We start from the raw sequence: 5,000 nt of genomic DNA, 5'->3' as shown, positions 1-5,000 counted from the left end.
TTGGCGCCACTCGATAGACTGCACAAGCAGGCAACGTCGGATGCATTGCACACGGCTAGCGGATCTCTCTGCACTGCGTCGGGTGTCCCAACGTATGTCTGGAGACATTGCTATGCCGGTACGGCACTCTGCGCACTCTTTCTTGTCCTCTTCGAGTGACGGGCCTCTAAGCGGGGTTGTATGCCGGTACGACACATCGACTGGTACATTGCACGCACTAACGATCTCTCTGCACTGCATGGAACTCATGCGTAACCACCGTGACGGGAGACTTTGCTAGTACGCACGATACTCTGCGCATGTGTACATGCTTTACAACCCAGCCAACTTGAGCACCTAGGGGAAGTTGTGATGCCATCTGAACACCCACCGACTGATGCATTGAACGGCTAAAGTTGACCTTCAATCCGAACTGGCACTCTGCGGCGTGGAGGCAGTTGCGCGACCACTCCTATCCCAAACCAACAAAGCAAGGTGTATCCTACGTGCTCGGTACAAGCACACCACGACGGGACACATTGAACGGTTCAGCGATCTCTCTGCACTAGTGGAAGAACTCCAACGTGATACGGGAGACTTTGCTACAGCGGCTTCTCTGCACTTCTGGGCTACCACCTTGTGACGGGAGACATTGCTAGCGGTCACTCTGCACTAGTGATGGTACACCACCGTGATACGGGAGACATTGCTAACGGCCACTCTGCACAGGTGCCAATACCACCTTGTGACGGGAAACATTGCTAGGAACCGATCGGCATCTCTGCGCGATTACTTGACGCACACCCAACTAAGTCAACTGTTGGACTTTTTCGTAATCACGGCGGGACACATTGAACGAGCTCTAACGGATCTCTGCACGCATGGAACATGGTGGCGGGAATCATTGCTAGAACCGAACGGCGCCTCTGCGCGATGTACAAACAAGCTCAACAGGAACCTCGTATCGGCTGCCGAGCCGGAGCCCGAACAACTTGGACTTTCACCTCTAATTTATATCAACTCACCACTCCCCGAGGGATCCGCAGAATTGCTTCTGGGTCCCGTATCGTTATTTGCGATTCGTGTTTGCATTACACTACATTGAACTATTCCAACTTGTTTATCCGCATGGCGAACATTTGCTGCATTGAACATTTAAGTTCCACTTCGCTCTCCCCTACGTGGGTCTGAGCTTCGCTCTCAGGGAAAAAATATGCCACATTTGGTAGGGAAACCCGGTTTCATCACGCTATGTGCCCTGCACCACCGGCTTAGCGTGAATCCTTCGAGTTTCCCTAAGAAGTTCGATTGGTCTTGCAGAGTTTAAAGACAACGAAGCTTAGTTTCAAGCAATGATTTAATATACGCGTATTAAAAACCCTTAGCTGTTACAACTTTTATGCTTGAAACCATCGCAACGAAGTCTTTGGGTCCGTAGACCCGTGATGTACTGCTCCAGGAAACGTTTTGAAAGAGTGGAAACTCAAAATCATAGGTTAAGATCATCGGCAGAACCCACCAGACACCACTTTTGCTTCATAAGTTCGGCCTATAGTCATATGACGATTTTCATCGGGGAGGGGACGTATGACCCAAACGGGGGCTTATATGACCCACGGACACTGCAAACCATGCTCCTACGACTAAATAGAGGTTAAAACTACGATTTGGTGAAATCTTCATTTTTGACCTCGGAGCAAGGTACCTTCCCTATAGTAGGCAATGAGTAAATGATCATAATCCCAGGAGGGCAAAAAATGGGAACCCGAGAGGAAAGCGCTGTTGGCGCGCCTAAGCTAGTGGCCCGTAGAGTAAAAAGGGTACCCCCAACAAAGTTGTCGTTTGACGTTCTGGTTGCACTTTTTATCATCTAAAATCAGTTTTCTACACGTTTTGAGGGGTTTTAGCAAAAAAAAAAATTTCGACTACTCGAGCTCTCTGGCCCGTTCGGTGCACATTTTTGAAAAAAGCTAGGGAGCTGCCCCTAGGTTCGGGGTGTCACAAAATGTTGAAAAGTGGTCGAAAAACCACTATCCAGAATCGGATGTAGAATCATTAGACGAACTTAAAATTGTTCTACGACACCCATCTGCGACGTTTAGTATTCGAGTTATGGCCCGTACCAGGTCTGACCGAGCAATTTTTGTTCCGCGCACTTTGTGCACCGTACACTTTGATGTTTGTATGAAAAAGTACCCTACCTAGGGACGCGTAGAGCAAATTTGTACCCCCGGGCATGTTGTCGATTGACATTCTGGTTGCACTTTTCATCATCTAGGGTGCGTTCCTGACACGTTTTGAGGGGTTTTAGCAAAAAAAAAATTTTCGACTACTCGAGCTCTCTGGCCCGTTCGGTGCACATTTTTGAAAAAAGCTAGGGAGCTGCCCCTAGGTTCGGGGTGTCACAAAATGTTGAAAAGTGGTCGAAAAACCACTATCCAGAATCGGATGTAGAATCATTAGACGAACTTAAAATTGTTCTACGACACCCATCTGCGACGTTTAGTATTCGAGTTATGGCCCGTACCAGGTCTGACCGAGCAATTTTTGTTCCGCGCACTTTGTGCACCGTACACGTTGATGTTTGTATGAAAAAGTACCCTACCTAGGGACGCGTATAGCAAATTTGTACCCCCGGGCATGTTGTCGATTGACATTCTGGTTGCACTTTTCATCATCTAGGGTGCGTTCCTGACACGTTTTGAGGGGTTTTAGCAAAAAAAAAATTTTCGACTACTCGAGCTCTCTGGCCCGTTCGGTGCACATTTTTGAAAAAAGCTAGGGAGCTGCCCCTAGGTTCGGGGTGTCACAAAATGTTGAAAAGTGGTCGAAAAACCACTATCCAGAATCGGATGTAGAATCGTTTGACGAACTTAAAATTGTTCTACGACACCCATCTGCGACGTTTAGTATTCGAGATATAGCACTTTGTAGGTCTGACCGAGCAATTTTGTACTTAAATGTATGGTGAACATGTAATTCATTAAATAACATTGACTTGCATCGTGCCCTACTTCATCGGCACAGCTGTTATTGACTATCTTTAGTGGAAATGGATTGAGTTTGACCATTTTAAGCCCATTTCCTATGCCGTGCACCAACATTGTGTACCGATCAGGGAAAGTACGCTACGTACGCGTTCATGGATGTCGATGTTGGTACAAGTTGCCGGTCGGGATAGCCGTGCACCAAAACTGTGTACCGATCAGGGAAAGTACAAGACGGAGGGTGCAGCTCGAGCGTACGCGTTCATAGATGTCCATGTTGGTACACTTGCACCAAAATTGTGTACCAATCAGGGAAAGTACAACACGGAGGGCGCAGCCCGGGCGTACGCGATCATGGATGTCCATGTTGATACAATCTACGTGTACGTTCTTAGTTTTTGTATCAAAAGTTGCAATTAAGTGCTTGTATGCTTAAAATGCTTATCTCAACCGGTCACCTTTTGGCCTGTCCTTTTATAACAGAAACCTAGAAAGATACTCGATATTTTTGTGTTGTTCCATTAGCCCGGGACGACGAAATGAGCTATGTGCACATCGTGCAGAAAACTGTCTTCGCCACGCATGTTTTTGTCTATCCACTCATATAATCACCCACATTTGTGTTCAACACGGACGGCGCAGCCCGAGCGAACGCGTTAATGTTTATGTTTGTACACACTGCTTGTACGATTCTAGGATTTGGTAATTGCGTCACAGTGCCCGACCGTCGCGGACACCATTCTTGGACAGAAGTCCTAGTACGTAGAGTACTTTCCCTAGGTATGTGCTCGTTCGTGACTATCGTTGCGTGCTTACGGACACGCTTGGGTATGTTTACCATACAAGGTTTACTAGGGAAACCTGGGAAGGACGCTTGCCCTCCCGTCGCGGACACCATTCTTGGAAAGAAGTCCTAGTACGTAGCGTTCCTTATTTTACTTGATCAGTTTGTAATGCATTCGCTTTGTTCCATCGACTTCTGCTACTGCTCACTAAGGGGTGTTCGTTTGCGATGTGTACGATAAGCAACTGTCTATCCTAACCAGCAGTTAATCAACACTTTTCACCCAAGTCATAGGAACATAGAGTACTTTTCCTAATCGGTACACAATTTTGGTGCACCTCTAACCTGGCCGGCACTTTATCGTTACGTTTTGTGCATAACCTAGGGACGTGGTGTAAGTTTCATGATTTTTATGTTTGATTCGGTTTATTATGATTGAAAACTACGCTACGTCCCAGAAATTTGAACTCGACTACTTCCTCCATGTGGCGCCAAAAGCTACTGGGCAACGCCTAGCTAATGCCCCATTTGTACTTCAATTTGCATAATCAATTTTGAAAAATACGCTAAGTCCCAGAAATCTGAACTCGAATACTTTTGCCACGTGGCGCAAAAAAGCTACTGAGAAACGCCTAGCCTTTTACCCATTTATAATTTAGTTTTCGTTATTAGTTTTGAACAATACGCAAAGTTCCAAGAATCTGAACTCGAATACTTTTTACATGTGCCGCCAAAAGCTACTGAGCAACGCCTAGGTTGATACATTTTTGGTACATGGAGTGTATGCATGCAGGATTACTGCCGTGCTGGACCGAAAAATCGAACTTGCTACTAGAACGTAAAGTAATTCCCCTAGATAGGTGCTTTTGCATACCTCTGATCGACCACCATGCAACACGCGTAGCGACACGCGTAGCTAGGCTTGCCCAACCAAATTTCCTACTATAGCACCAAATTGCACACTTTCAGGGGTATAATTTGGTACCGTGTACCGTGCATGGTACAAGTATCAGCAGCTCGTGCAATTTATTTTGCATCGTGTTGCGGTTGCTGGTGCGTCGGGATAGGAGTATTTCGAGACTTTCGCCAAGCGTTGGTGCCATTTGGGGGATAATTAATGTTCTAGCCACAATAAACGTGCCACATAATGCCAATAAGGAAAAAGCCGTTTTCTAGGGACTTCCAGTCAAAATGTTTGCCATCAGCGCTTTCCTGTCGAGTTCAGGATCTGGGACTTAGCGTTTTTTTTT

The sequence above is a fragment of the Anopheles gambiae genome (assembly GCF_943734735.2).
Source record: "Anopheles gambiae chromosome X unlocalized genomic scaffold, idAnoGambNW_F1_1 X_unloc_77, whole genome shotgun sequence".
In the NCBI taxonomy this organism is placed as follows: Eukaryota; Metazoa; Arthropoda; class Insecta; order Diptera; family Culicidae; genus Anopheles; species Anopheles gambiae.
This window is presented reverse-complemented; position numbering follows the sequence as displayed.